This window comes from Equus asinus, chromosome 19 (assembly GCF_041296235.1).
Source record: "Equus asinus isolate D_3611 breed Donkey chromosome 19, EquAss-T2T_v2, whole genome shotgun sequence".
Taxonomy (NCBI): domain Eukaryota; kingdom Metazoa; phylum Chordata; class Mammalia; order Perissodactyla; family Equidae; genus Equus; species Equus asinus.
Genome location: NC_091808.1, coordinates 6,922,925 through 6,938,414, shown reverse-complemented (window position 1 = coordinate 6,938,414; position 15,490 = coordinate 6,922,925). Strand labels below are relative to the sequence as shown.

General features: G+C 49.2%; 2 long non-coding RNA genes across 3 annotated transcripts; one reads left to right on the top strand and one right to left on the bottom strand.

The window, feature by feature from the left end:
- Window positions 1-388: 388 nt before the first annotated feature.
- LOC106844764 (uncharacterized) lies at window positions 389-9,200 on the bottom strand. 2 transcript variants are annotated; one of them, XR_011495495.1, is made up of 4 exons: window positions 9,062-9,200; window positions 8,621-8,745; window positions 2,665-8,267; window positions 389-2,406 (listed from the first exon to the last, which is right to left on the bottom strand). It is a non-coding gene; the product is annotated as an uncharacterized lncRNA (long non-coding RNA). The 2 variants fall into 2 exon arrangements; XR_011495494.1 differs by having other exon boundaries at window positions 389-2,822.
- Window positions 9,201-10,584: 1,384 nt separating this feature from the next.
- On the top strand, window positions 10,585-15,113 carry LOC123278449 (uncharacterized). Its single transcript, XR_006515827.2, has 3 exons — window positions 10,585-10,721; window positions 11,279-11,337; window positions 14,552-15,113. It is a non-coding gene; the product is annotated as an uncharacterized lncRNA (long non-coding RNA).
- The last annotated feature ends 377 nt before the right edge of the window (window positions 15,114-15,490 follow it).

Here is a 15,490-nt window from a genome sequence, read left to right as displayed (position 1 = left end):
ATTCGATGGGCAGCAACTCGCATGCAGACATTTGCAGCCTCACTGTGGGTTTGGGAAGTCTCCACCAATGGCGGTGGGCAGCCCCAGGGCCACTGGCTGTCCCTGTACAGGTGCTGTCTTATTCCCAACCCGGTGCTCCAACCTGGGTGCTGGATGCTGTGCTGTTTCAGGCAGGTTCCTTGTCTTTGCCCCTGTTCAATGCAGCTCCACTCAAGTCCACAACCTTCTACTGGACAGTCTACTGTTGCAAGGGCATGGCCCCTTTCCACGGGGCCAGAAACTCACACCAAACTACCACTCTGAATTAACTCCTACTGGATTCTCTAGAGCCTTCTGGTGAGATGGCATGGTGACATGTTTAGCCATTGCAATTCCACAGGCTCATCAACTTGGAAAGACCTCTGCAGACCAGAAGGAAGGGCATCTCATCAGATAAACATGTGCAACAAATACTGTGGTCCACGGCTCTAAACTCAGTCCGAGTCCTCTGATGTGCTTCGTGGACATGCCGAGAGGGGCTGCCTTCGTGCAGCTGTGGATGGTATGAGTAATATGATGTTATGGACAGAATTGTGTGCCCCTCAGATTAATTTGTGGAAACCCTAATCCCCGCAGTGATGGTACTTGGAAGTGGGGCCGTTGGGAGATAATTAGAGTTAAATGAGCTCCTAAGGGTGGAGCCCCCATGATGGCATTAATGTCCTTATAAGAAGAGGAAAAGACCAGAGCTCTCTCTCTGTCTCTCTCTCTCCACCATGCGAAGACGCAGCAAGAAGGCAGCCAGAGAGCCCTCACCAAACACCAGCTCTGCCCGCACCTTGATCTTGGGCTTCCCAGTTTCCAGAACTGTGGGAAATAAATGTCTATTGCTGAAGCCACCCAGCCCATGGCATTTTGTTACGGCAGCCAGAGCTGACGGATCTGTATGGATGTGTCAATCTGCTGGGATTCTTCAGGGAGGGTGGCTATGTTTTATCAGAGGCCAATTCTGCAATGGTTCAACTTTATGATCTTAATTCTGCCCAAGGGGCTCGCCTGTCTTCTCTGCGATGCTGGAGCAAACAGGACCTGGGAGGGACGCAGGGCTCAGGTTGTGAGGGGCGGGCAGCCTTTGCAGTCCCCCAGCACCAGGGCTTCTTTCCATCCATGCTTTCCAGAGAGTCTGATGTTGGACACAACCGTGGCCAAGCTACCACACTGGGGACCCCACACACACTAGACTTTTGGCCTTTTATTGTACTCTTCAAAGACACCTATCTGAAAAGGAGTGAGGGCTGATGTGGCCATGAGGGATATGAGTCACTGAGGTCCCCACACTTGCAGAACAGTGGGGTTCCCAAGGCACTGGCCAGAGTCCTCCAGGACACTCTTCCCTTGATGAGGACCCATAGTCCTGGGGTGTCTCTCATACAGAAAGGAAAGCGACTGATCATGACGGGGACAGAGCTTTCTCGTGAAGCAGAGTGGTATCTTCCAAAGATCCCAGAGGATGGATCTCACAGAGAAACTCCTTAAAAACAAACATCAAAATGTTCCCTGTTCTCAGGCCCCAATCCAGACCAACTGCCAGGAACTGTTAATCTCTGCATTCAGCTAGCATCCTGGGGAATGTTCATAATCAGGGAAGTTTTGGAAACCCTGAACTGGAGCATGCCTTCACAGCCACATTTCCACATTTGAGCTACACGTCTTTTATAAAACTCCTCTTTATTCCATCCAAAGCAGCCCAGAGACCACAGACCTCAAGTCAGGCGCTATTTCCCAGCTGTCGGCTGCACAAGCTTCTCCCAGGGGGTAAGCGGCCTGGCTGGAGAAACCAGTGGTGCATCCTCCTCTAGGAAACCATCCACTCTTGATGTGTGCGCTCCCCAAGAGCATGGAGAACCCCAACTCTGCCTACAGCTGCTCAGGGCCCTGCCATCCAGCCCTCCTGGTGGGAGGTTAGGTTCTGCTTCCTCTCATCTCTCCCTGCCACGTTCTTCCTCCTTATGGATTTGCTCCTCCACCCACACGACTGTTTGGTGGCAAACTTTGCAGATCATGCGTGTTCTGGGCACTGAGCACAACAGAGGGACAAGTGCCGACCTCTGACTTCTAGCAGCTCCAGGAGAGACAGGCACAGAAGCAACAAGCTGTAACTTACTGTGATGGACGCGATCGTTCATGGAACGAGACAAGACCAAGAGCACATGGGAGCTATTGAGGCGGTTGAGCAGGGCAGAGATTGGGAAGACCCAGGGGTCTGATGTCGAAGCTCTTTGGGAGACATAGTCACTGATGCCTTTGCACGATTTTGAACTTCATCAGAGTGCAAAGAAATGAAGTAATGTCTACTCTTTACCAAGCCATGAGGTAGGTATGGAAGATGCAAAGACAAAAGAAGATTCCATCCGTGAGAGGCCATAGCTAGAGGGGGAGAGAGACACAGACAGAGAGAATCTCCATGAGATGTGGTCAGGGCCATGTAGGGGCATGAAGAGGACTTTGGGCATCCCCATCCCCCACCCCACCCCCTGCCAGGGATTTTCTTGGCTCCTCCCCTAAGAAGGCATTCCTTAAGGAAAGAACAATGGTCACCGGTCATCCTGGCTCCCCTTAGCACTGGAGCTGGTTCCTGTGCCCAAGGTAGATGTTGAAGGAATTCATATTAAATGTGGCACTTACCTGAGACAGTTAAAAATGAACACTTGGGAGAGAATACATATCTTTTAATGTGAATTTTTGATTCCTAGATTCTAAATATCTTCAGACTTTCTGGAACATAGACTCCACAAGGTGTACTCGAAACAAATTGGCTTTAGATTTGAGCCATTGGTGGTTGGCTATAATAAAGTAATGAGAGAGAATAGTTAAAACAGGTTTGTCAGGTCGTAAATATTTTACTTGCTAGGCTCAGCAAGCTGCGGGTAGACACTTGCCCGAATAAGTAAGTATTGATTACATTCTAGTCTGGAATCAGGACATATAATTGATGGTTTAAAGACTGAGGAATCCTGGGCTACACATGAAGGCAGAAATTACCCGGGTAACAACATTAGAGGGTACACTCATTTTATTTCCAAACTCAAGTGTAAGTAGGGTTGCCATGTAAATTAGAATCAAAGGTTGTGCATTGACCAATTTGCCACAAGTTGGAGAGTCTGACATAATGGGTCTCTAGGACTACACAGAAGCATAGAATTTTAGAATTGGAAGTTTTGCTGGGCTAATCCAATCTGGTTTCATCCTAGGGCATGAGTCCTTCTCTAACACCCAACTTATGAGCATCTGTTTGTGAACACTTCACTCTTCAGAGGATGCTTTCTCTACAGGACCGCAGAAGGCACAGTCTGAACTCACACACATCAGGATCAGAACTTACGGTCTGGGGTCTTGTGCGTCTTCCTCTCCCCATCTCACGAAGAAAGCCATTGTGGTGGGCACCATGGGGACCCAGGCTGGGAACATCATTTCACTAAATCCAGAACACTTCATGGCTAACAATTAAGTCACGGGTCTAGAGGAAAATATCCTGTCTGCCAGCTCTCCCTTTTGGTTTAGATTTCACAAGAATACACTCTTGTGGAAGAAACCTGGTGCAGAGTCTATGCAGACTCTGAGCTTCGGTAACCTGCCAGACTCACGTGTCAGGAGGAATCTCGCTTGGTGCGGGTGACTGGACACTCACAGGGAATTAGATGGATGAAACGAGGTAGCCCTAAATTTGGCTGGGTACTGCCTACCTGTGGCCTCCTCGGTAATCTGGGACCTGGGGCTTCTCTGAAGGGCAGGACAGCTTCACCTCAGTGAGCACGGTGACTCAGGTGGGGCGAGGGAGTGACGTTGATTCTGTAGTAGGAGAGGCCACTGGTCATAGCAATTTCCTGGAGAGAACTCAGGAAAAGCCACCCTACTCAGGAACCAAATTCCAATGAACAGATTAGTCATTTCGAGAACTGGCTCACACAGAGACTCTTCTAGTGTGTCACTCACAGAAAGAAAATGGATCATTTGCATCTTTTCGGTAAAAAATAACTACAAAAACACCATAAGAAAATGCTCCTTGGGCTTCTTAGAAGGAACAACACATACTCATGAGACCCTGCATAACCCAGCACACAGTGATGGGCAGGGGTGCCTCTGGCTCCTTCCACCAGCCCTGGGCTTCAAGTCTCGGGTGTAAGGCAGAAAGAGCGGCCACGCTGCCGGGATGGTCTGTGCCCACGGTTAAGGCGGTTGAACCATCAGAAACCGGGAGGGCCTTGATCTCCTCCACATGACCCCTGGGCACGCACTTGGATGGCTTTGAGGCTTTCGAAAACCCATTCTTCTCTGGATGGGCCTAAGTTCCACTTGGAAGAACACAAAGGGGCTTCCGGTTAGCTATTCCAGGGCGGTTATCACAGGGCCCCCCCGCCGTTGACTGGAGAGCCATTTCACTGCCACCCAGAGAGAGTGATGAGCAGGTTTGGAGGGCAGGTATACCGTTATTACTTCCCGTGGAAACCCAAGCTCAGGGCCAGCTATACATTTGCAAGACCCAGAGCCAGGTAAAAATGTGGGGCCCTGGGTCAGAAGCATTAAGAATTTTGAGACAGCGGTCAAGCAGGACATTAAACCAAGTGTGGGGCCTGGATTAGTTTCCTAGCGCTGTCGTAACAAATCACCACAAACCATGTGCCTTAAAACAACGGAAATCTATTCTCTCGCAGTTCAAGGCCAGAAGTCTGAGACCAAGGCGTTGGCAGGGCTGGTTCCTGGCCGGGACTCTGAGGGAGAATCCGTCCCACGCTTCTCTCTGGCTTCTGGTGGCTGCTGGCGATCCTTGGCTTGTGGCTGCATCGCTCCCATCTCTGCCTCGGTCTTCACAGGGCCCTTCTTTCTGTGTGTCTCTGCATCTCAAATTCCCCTCCCCTGTGTCTTACAAGCACACCAGTCATTGGATTTGGTGGCCCCACATCGAGGATGATCTCATCACAAGATCTTTAACTTAATGACGTCTGCAAAAACCCTATTGCCAGATAAGCTCACGTTCACAGGTCCTGGGGGTTAGGATAGAGGTGTCTCTTTCAGGGGACACTATCCAGTCCACTCTAGGCCCTTCTGAGCACAAAGCCTGTGCAACCACACGGTTGCCCGCCCATGAAGCAGGCCCTGCCTGAGTCCCAGGAAATCTAAGAACATGGACGTGCTTAGGTCAGAGCCTTCCAGCCCAGGGCCTTCTGTAGAATCCGTTTCTTCCCCACAACCCTAGGCCTGGGCCTTTCCCAGCAGCTCCGGTTCCACTGCCCTGGGGAAGGCATGGGGTTCCCTGGATCCTGGTGGGGCTGACAAACCAGGCCGATGGAGGATCCCACACCATCAGAGGGGGAGGCTGTCTCTCTCTTTTGGAGGATGCTCTGCCTTTTTTATTTATTTATTTATTTATTTTTTTGAGGAAAATTGGCCCTGAGCTAACATCTGTTGCCAATCTTCCTCTTTTTCTTTTTGTTTAATCTCCCCAAAGCCCCAGTGCATAGTTGTATATCCTAGTTGCAGGTCCTTCTAGTTCTTCTATGTGGGATGCTGCCACAATGTGGCTTGATGAGCGTTGTATAGGTTCACACCCAGGAACTGAACCGGCAAACCCAGGCTGCCAAAGTGGAGCGTGCAGACTTAACCACTCAGCCACTGGGCCGGCCCTGGAGGATGCTCTTCTTGTAAGACGGAGAGATTGCTCTCTGGATTCTTTGTTTCTCACCCACGGGCCCTTCTGTTGACTAAGTACCTAAGCCGCTTGCCCCAGGGAGCTTCCTTCTTGAGATGATCTCAAGCGTCAGAAGAGTGGGTCTCTCTGGGGCGGCCTCTCTGCCATCCAGAGCCCCTTGCTCTCATTTCCCTCTGCCTCCACTGGCCAGATCTGGCCGCGTGGACCTAACCTGAAGCCACGACTGACCTTGCCAAGCCCCCGAACCCTCGAGCTCTGGGATGTGCCTGGCTCCCTCTCCCTGGTCCCAGGTGAAGCAGCGCAAGCCTTGCCCAGACTCAGCACCACCCTTCTTTCCGCAGGTTCTAGTGCTCGCTCCCCACCCCACAGCACCCCCACCTGCTGCCAGTGTCTGCTGCTGCACTCCATGACACCCCTCAACTGAATGTCACCGGGCTGACCCTCAGCTGGGACTCAGCAGTGCCATGATGCCACTCGTTACTGTTGAAATATTTCCATGTCAGTTGGCCGAGAGCCACCGCCTGAAGCTCCCTGTTCCCTCTGCCCAGATCCCCCAACGAGCTAGCAACTATCTCTGTAACACCTGGCACAGCAGAGGGCCATAAGGCCCTGCCTCAGCAGCACAGAGTGCCTCTGCTCTGATTGGCCAATGCCTGCGATGGGCAGAATAATGGCCCCAAAGATGTCTGCGTGCTAACCCCTAGAGCCTGTGCTATGTTACCTCACACGGCAACATGTTATCCTGGAGAGGATTCTGGACTTTCCAGGAGAGCTCGATTTAGTCACAAAGGTCCTTATAAGAGGCAGGCAGGCGGGTCAGAGTCAGAGAAGGAGATGCGCCAAGGAAAGCAAGCGCCTTTAGAAGTTGGAAAGGGCAGAGGATGACTTCTCCCCTGGTGCCTCCAGAAGGAACTCAGTCCTACTGACACTGTGATTTTAGCCCCATTGGACTGGTTTGGGGATGTCCGATCCCCAGAACTGTTAGCTAATTAGTCTGTGGTGATATGTTCCAGCAGCACTAGGAAATTAATGCAATGCCCATGCAAAATGTATTGAATATAGCACCTGTTCTCATCCATTCATTCCCAAACAGGCCCTCCCGTGGTCATGTTGAGCCTCTGCCTGGGATCCACAGCTGGCATTGGGCAAGGCAGCACCACGATGGGGTTAAGAGCCAAGATGTGGAGCCAAATATACTTGGGTTCAAATGCCTGGAAAGGCGCATGACATCTCCGAGCCTCATTGCCCCATCTGTCCAAGGGGAGAGCAATACCTACCACTACTTTGCTTTTTCCAGAACCTTCCCTCCCTTCTTGCACGAATGGGCCCAACTTTCATTGAGTGGGCACATGGTCGAGACAGGCCACCCCTCTGCCCAGAGGAACTGGCCCGGGACTGGGCCCCAGATGCAAGCAGGGCTAAATTCTCCAGAATTTTTTTCTAGATGGACAACTGGAGAAACTGCATGATGGAAGCCAAAGCCACTTGCTGTTTTGTTGTATGAAAAGAGCTTTCCACTGTAAAAGAGAAAAAAGGCAACGTCTAGAGGGAGCAGAGATGGGGCGTGTGCTGATGGTGACCCGCTCTCGTTTCTGGTCCCCAGGCCCCTGGGGGTGCCATGGTTTCTGTGGTTCTTCCTCCAGTTCTTCAAGTGACCCCAACATACGTCCAGTCCTCCCTGTGTTGAACTTGACCTAGTTTGTCTCTTGTAACTGAGAGAGCCCTGACTAGGATACCACCTCCCAGGGCTGCTGTGAAGATTAAAAGAAATAAAACTATAAGATGTTTAGCAAATTCCTGAACATAGAGGCCCCAATAAATGGTGGTGGTTGTTATTATTACATCAGACTTTCCTGCATCCTTGATCCCAGAGGAGACCTGATGTCTATAGATCTCGAAGGTTCAGAGCGCCGATTCCTTCTCTTTGCCTCCATCAGGCCGGGCTTTGGAGCTTTCTGGCATCGGTGCTGCCTCCGTGGCCCAATCCTTAGAGCCAACCCCAAGCCATCCCAGAACCTTCCTACCCACACCTCCATTCTCCCTGCTCCCTCCAGATTCTGTCTTCGTGTGAGTTACACCCTCTTGCTGATCAAAGGCACGTGACCACCAGCCTGCCCACTGAGTCAGCAGTAGGTGCTTCTATGACCGATAAAGATGCCCTAAGTAACACCCGGCAGCTTCTCTGTGCATGAAATCCACCACTTTTAGGACTGAGTGAGAGAAATCATTACCAGCATTCTACTAGGATAGGGCATCTCCTAATGGAGGCTCATATGGCCAGAAATCCACAGCTGCACAGGACAGATATTTATTGATTAGGCAGGTGAACTGAGAGGGTCCATGTTCAACATTCAAATATTGGAAGAGAATCAAATTCCATCCAGAGCATCCTTCTTCACACGTGTGTTCCTTCTGTCAGTAACTTTTCATAATGCCTCCATGTCATAATGTAACTGAAGTGGAATCCCATTTGAAAAACTCACAATGGTGTAACGAAGCCCATTCCTTCTAATTTCCATGAGTAACTGAGGGGGGTGGAGCGGCATTCCAGGGCATAGAGCATGCGGGCCCCACTCGCCTCCTGCGGGGGGGGGGGGGGTTTAGCTACCTTGGGCAAAAAGCTTCTTGACAAAGTCTCAGGTGGGCACATGGCTGACCTCCTTCCCCACAAGGGTCAGGGCAGCCTGCCCTCTTCCCTCCACTTGGGAAATAAGTTCCCTGCCTTTTCTTCCAATGTTGGGGCTCTGGATTGGGGTCTTATAAACCCAAACAAACACACAGACTAACAGAAACTGAAAGAAAGTGTGTCATCTCAGCAGGGTACTGTCCCCTTGGCAGAGCACACATCAAAACAGGCGATGCCCTGCCAGCGACTCACAGGTGGGCGCCTGTATTGGCCACACCGTGGTGTCATTTAGCACGGGAGATACTTACATAGCATGGACACCAGCCATGTGAGTCTGCCCAGCTCACGGAGCTCTGAAGTCCGTCAATATTTCAACAATTCCTTCGGGAATATGCTTCTTACTGCCTCACGTAGTGGATCGAATGGCGGCCCCCTAAAAGATACGTCCATGGGAACCTGTGAATGTGACCTTTTTGGGAGAAAGGGTCTTGCAGATGTAACTAAGTTAAGCATCTTGAGATGAGAGCATCCTGATCAGGGTGGGCTGTAAAGGCAATGACAAGCATCCTTATAAGGGAAGAAAAGGGGAGAAGACACACAGAGGAGAAAGCCAGATGAAGACAGAGGCAGAGACAGGAGTGAGGCATCAACAAACCCAGGAATACTGAGGATTGCTTGCTGGCAGCCCCCAGAAGCTAGGAGGGAGTCATGGAACAGATTCTCCTCGAGAGCCTCCAGAAGGAACCAACCTTGACAACGCCTTGATTTCAGACTTCTGGCCTCCAGAACCGTCAGAGAAGAAATTCCTGTTGTTTCCAGCCACCCAGTTTGTAGTAACTTGCAGCCACAGGAAGCTAGTACACCTCCCAGGACAAGCTGCTGCCCGCGTGCACCCGGCACGCCCTCTCATCGGAACTGCAGTTTGGAGTTGGGGTATAATTATACACACCTGCAAGGAAGCTTACGCTTTAAATAAACTTGAGGTTCACTTGATGCCCTCCTTTGAAAGGCATTGCCCTGGATGCCAAAAGATTAGGAGTACCTGGGAGGAACCGGGAGCGCCAACAGGCAGATGTACGCTGTTAGCTGTTACGACAAGTAAGAAGTAGGAGGGGATTGAACAAGAGCCCAGAGAACAAACTCCTAAAAACTGGAGGGGATTTTGAATGTGCAGGCTCACTGTCACCAGCTTTCCTGATAACCAGCTGCTTGTCACGCGTTGTGAGTTCTTGTGGTTGGTAGGGAGTGTGTCTGGATGTCATGATGCCCAGCTTCGCTATGTCAGCAAATAAACTCTGTGGTCTAGCCCAACGGAGGTTTCAGTCTGGCTCATGTTGCCGTTGGTGTCAGCTGAGCAGCACGACTCTCCTGGATGATGTTCCCATCTTGCACCTGTTATCTTGGAATCTTTGGTTTCAATCTCACAGAGGGGAGCGAGAGCATGGAGAAGGGACATCCCCTCAGAACTGCCCCATTTTCACTCACTTACATCGGGGAGCATCAGCTGCATGGAGATGAGTCTTGATCCACAAGGGCTGGAGAGGGAAGAGAAGCACACGCATATGCAGGGAGCATGGAGACCCTGACTCACTGGGAATAGAAGGAACCGGAAGGGAGGGATGCAGTAGGAGTAGGCACGACTTGTCAGCTGCTCTTGAGACGTTGCATCCCCTGCTGCCATGCAGCCAGCATCTATTCTAAGACCAGGCAAACATCTTGAGATTCCGCAAATTATACAGATCCTCTTTGACCTCAGGAAGGTCATGGCTACCGACCTTCACGTTGAACGTGCCATACTGAGCTTCAGGCCACACATTGTGTCTCATGAATACCTGGGGCCACACTAGCAACCCGCTGGTATCTCTGTGCCCCTTCTGATACCCTGTGCTGGCAGGGGCGGTGGCAATATTCATTTCATGGGACTAATGCAGATCTGTGCATTTCCCGGGTCCTCTTCCCGCACGAAGCATGCCTTCCCTCTGTACTGGAGCCGGCAGCCGCAAGTGCACGAGCAGCATATCGTGCGTTACATTCCATCTCCTACAGTGTGGAAACCATGGCTTCGTACCTGGCTGCTCAGAGTGAGGTCTGCAGACCAGCAGCGTCACCACCATCAGGTAGCCTGTCGAAATGCGGAAGTTTGGCCCCCACCTGGACCTAATAAGTGAGATTTTGCATTTTAGCGAGCCCTCAGGTGGGTCTCCTGCACGTCACAGCTTGAGAAGCGCTCATCTGTAGAATTTGTTGATTCCAGAGGAAACCTAGAACGGTAGATGAATGTCTTACTTGAATCGTGTTGATCATAATCTTAAAGGGGTACCAGACAAACAACGGTTAATAGGATCTTCAGAGGATCGAGATACAAAGATCTACGTGCACAGTGAGGAGGAACAACGCGGAAACTCCAAGGTCAGAATCTTTTTTCAGCCTAGGGGGCCTTCCATTGATTTATAATTGTAACGCAACTCCCTTATAGGAGGATGGGCATGTAAGGTGTATATACATGTCTGGATATTCAAACTTCCATTTGAACCAGAGCCTGAAGTTAGCATAAAGGTCCTGAGTTTACTGGAAGGCTGGTTGCAAGGTAATAAATAGCAACACCATTTCAGTGTTTTCTGGGATCAATACATATTCCTGGGAGTGTAAAAACCTAGGATCTGAGAAACGAAAGCAGGAATATTAGTAATCATGGCCAATAGAATCAGGCTGGTTCTTTTCTCCCAGCCCTGTTCTGCTCTTGAGTTTTACCAAAGGAATTGATACAAAGATGTGATTTCATATCTGGGAGCCCAACAGTGGCAATTAAGGCTGATGGCAGAAGATCAAACACAGCCCTCGTTAATAACTTGATTAAATATGCTTGGGACGTTGTGGTCCTGGGCTGCCCAAATATAGCGGCATAAGAATAGCACTCTCTGCTGGGTACACACAAGTAAACAGATACAATTTATCATTTTGTCAAGCTGAAGAGAAACAACTGTGTTACTACGTTTCCCTGAGGATGATTGCGGCCACCTATTAGGTAAGTTGTTCCATTTGGGCTTTTTTTTTTTTTTTTTTTTTGCAACTTTAAAAATTGAGATGTAAGTCATATAAAATTCGTGGTTTTAAAGTGGACAACTCAGTGGGTTTTAGTATATTCACAGTGTTGTGTAACCGTTTCCACTGTCTGATTCCCAGAACATTTCCATCACCCAAAACGAAACCCTATACCCATTGGTGGTCATGCCTCACGGCCCCACCTTCTGCCAACCACTAATATACTTTCTGTCTTTATGGATTTGCTTATTCTGGACATTTCGTATGAATAGAATCATGCAATATGTGGCCTTTTGCGTCTGGCTGCTTTCGCTCAGCATAAGGGTTTCAAGGTTCATCTATATTGTAGCGTGAATCAGTACTTCATTCTTTTTCATTGTCAAATAACATCCCATTGTACACATATACCACATTTTGTTTATCCATTCATTAGTTGATGGATATTTGGGTTGTTTCCGCTTTGTGGCTGTTATGTAGAATGCTGCTATGAACAGTTGTGTACAAGTTTTTGTGCTAACACGTTTCATTTCTCCCGGGTATGTACCTAGGCGTGGAATTGCTGGGTCATATGGCAATTCTATGTTTACCTTTGTAGGGAAATGCCAGATTGTTTCCATAGATGCTGCACCATTTTACATTCCCACCAGCAATGTATGAAGGTTCTAATGTCCTATGTCGTCACCAACCCTTGTTGTTTTCCACTTAAAAATAGTTATTATTTTGGGGCCAGCCTGGTGGTGTAGTAGTTAAGTTCACATGCTCTACTTCAGTGACCTGCGGTTTGCAGGTTCGGATCCCGGATGCGGACATACATACCGCTTGTCAAGCCATGCTGTGGCAGGTGTCCCATATAAAACAAAATAGAGGAAGATGGGCACAGATATTAGCTCAGGGCTAATCTTCCTCAGCAAAAAGAGGAGGATTGGTGGTGGATGTTAGCTCAAGGTTAATCTTCCTCACCAAAAAAAAAAAAAAAAAAATTATTGTGGCCATCTGAGGTGTGCGACATGGTATCACACTGTGGTTGTGGTTGGTTTTAGTTGCTGTTTTTTTTTTTTGCTGAGGAAGATTCACCCTAAGCTAAGATCTATGCCAATCTTCCTCTAGTTTTTTTGTACCTGAAAGACCTCCATGGCATAGCTGGTGAGTGGAGTGGGTCTGTGCCTGGGATCCAAACCTGAGAACCCAGGCCACTGAGGCGGAGCACGTGGAATTTAAACCACTTGGCCGTGGGGCTGGGCCCTGATTGTCGTTTTATTTACAATTCAATAATGACTAATAACATTGAACATCTCATCAGGTGTTAATTGACCATCTGTGTATCTTCTCTGGAGAAATGTCTATTCAAATTCTTTGCCCATTTTTTAGCTATGGTTGTCCCTTTTTTTTTTTTTTGAGGAAGACTGGCCCCAAGCTGACATCCATGCCCATCTTCCTCTATTTTTTATGTGTGGGAAACCTGCCACAGTATGGCTTGATAAGCGGTACCATGTCCACACCCGGGATCTGAACCAGTGAACCCCAGGCTGCTGAAGCAGAATGTGTGAATTTAGCCACTGAGCCACTGGGCCAGCCTCTTGGGTTGGCCTTTTATTGCTGAAAAGTTTTATGTTTTTTTTTAAAGTTGTCATAATTGGTAAACTCAGCTAAAGGTAAATGACTCATGTATATCTCTACCTTTAGCATTTTCATCTGGCTAAGTATGTAAGACACAAAATATTGACTATTTTACACATGGTTTTCTAAAGCCACATCTGTAAGAGTTTCTCTTGAGACCATCAGTATCTTACTGAGGTGAACAGGGAGAAGTTCACAATGAGGGTTAACTCGATTTGCTCCAGAAACAATGTTGCATCGACAACACTGCTAACCCTCTTAGTTTTGGCGTATTCAGTAGAGAATAGCAAAGGATTGTTCGCACGTATTTTTTGAGCAGTTTTTGTTGGCAGACCTTCCATGCTTGTTGAAGAATAAACGTCCCACTGAGATTTTGGGAGCTGTCACCTGTGTCACATTCAAGATCCTGCAGGGGTGTCTGTGCCACGTGATGGGTTATTCTCAGTCCTCGCAGCCCTGGGTGGGGCGGGTCCTCTGCACCATTTAAATACAGGGAGACGGGCTGAGAGCGTGTCAGGTAGCTTGCCCGAGGTCACAGAGCTAATAAGTGACTGAAATGGGATGCCACTCGTATTCATTTATTGAGCATCTCCTATGGATGTAACTTCAGAGAAGTTAAGAAACTTACTCCGGGTCACACAGCAATTATGTGCCTGAGCTACAATTCAAATCTACATATGCCTGATTCTAAAACTGCCGCCTGTCTTGAAGCTACACCAGGCTGTCTCTCCTGGCATTTATATTAACTCACACCATATTTCTCGTTTTAAGGAAAAATCGATGTAAGAATGGCAACATGTAGATCTCCCAGTTTTTCTTAGCTGTGAGACTTGACTTCACTCCCAGGACAGCAGGCTTATTTCTCTGCATCCAAACACATGTACTAATATGTTGTGGATCAGGATAGCTTTGCAGCACTGATTTCTACCTTGAAACTCAGCTGTAAAACATCATATGAGGGGCCGGCCCAGTGGCACAGCGGTTAAGTTCACATGTTCCACTTCTCGGCCGCCCGGGGTTCACTGGTTCAGATCCCGGGTGCGGACATGGCACCGCTTGGCACACCATGCTATGGTGGGTGTCCCACATTTAAAGCAGAGGAAGATGGGCACAGATGTTAGCTCAGGGCCAGGCTTCCTCAGCAAAAAAAAAACAGGAGGACTGCCGGTAGTTAGCTCAGGGCTAATCTTCCTCGGGGAAAAAAACCCCACAAACATCATATGATGTTGGCAACATGGAAGTTCCCTGTGACTGAGAGGGCTGGATGGACGTGAGGGCGAGGCCAGGTGTAAATATGAAGAACAAGCAGCTGCCACCACAGCCCCCGTTTCTGGGTGGATTTCCCGTAGTTCAGGGTTTCCTCCACACCTCAAAGCTGATTAAACTCAGAGGTTCAGACCCACATTACCTCAATTCACAGAAACTCGTTGCTATGGGTTGAATTGTGCCCCCTGTGACTGTGTTTTTCTTAGCTGTGAGACTTGACGTCACTGGGGAGTGTTTTCTGTGGCTTCTAGTTTTCTTATTACTTCCTCCAAAAATAAAGAGCCATTCATTATTCAACAAATTATTATTCCTAGACACCAGCACCTTTCCAGGCTCTGGGCTCCACGAGAAATGAAACCTGCGAATACGTCTCCCCACACAGCAAAAGGGACCTGGGGAGTGTGATTAAGTCAAGGATCTCGAGATGGGAGATGATGCTGGATTATCCGGAAGGGACAATGTCATCCCAGGGGTCCTTATCAGAGAGAGATGGGAGATTCAGAGACAGAGAGATTTGAAGATGCCACACTGCTGGATTTGACAACGCAAGGCGGCCGTGTGTCAAGGAATGGCAGCAGCTTCCAGAAGCTAGAAAAAGCAAGGAACAGAGCCTCCAGCAGACCTTCCAGAGGGAACGCAGCCCTGCTGGCACCTTGATTTTAGGACTCTGACCTCCAGAACTGTAAGAGAATAAATGTGTGCCATCTAAAGCCAAAGCTTGTAGCAATTTGTTACAGTGGCAACAGGAAACACACATAGGAAGAGACAGACGATAAACAGATAATTGAAGAAGATACATATTATGTCAGGGGAAATAAGTGCCATGGAGGAAAAGGGTGCAGAGAAGGGGAGAGAGAGTGAGGGATGGGTTCCAATTAAAATAGGATGGCAGAGGAGGGCGGGCAGAGAAGGGGGCGGGCACACACAGACCTGAAGTGGGAGAGAAACGGAGCCGGGCGCTGGGGGTAGGTGTTCTAAGGAGAGGGAATGGCCGCTGTGGAGTCTGCAGAGCTGGGTCTCCTCTTCAGCTCTGCGGACGTCCTGGGCTGGATCACTCTCCGTGATGCGGGCGTCCTGCACTGTAGGATACTGAGCAGCATCCGTGGCCTCTGCCCACTACATGCCTGTAGCACCCTTCTCCTTAGTGGCGACAACCAAAGATGTCTCAGACATTGCCATTATCCCCTGGAGGAAAAAATTGCCCCCACTCGAGAGCCACTGCCCTAGAGGGACCAGGGTAATTCAGCTCAGGC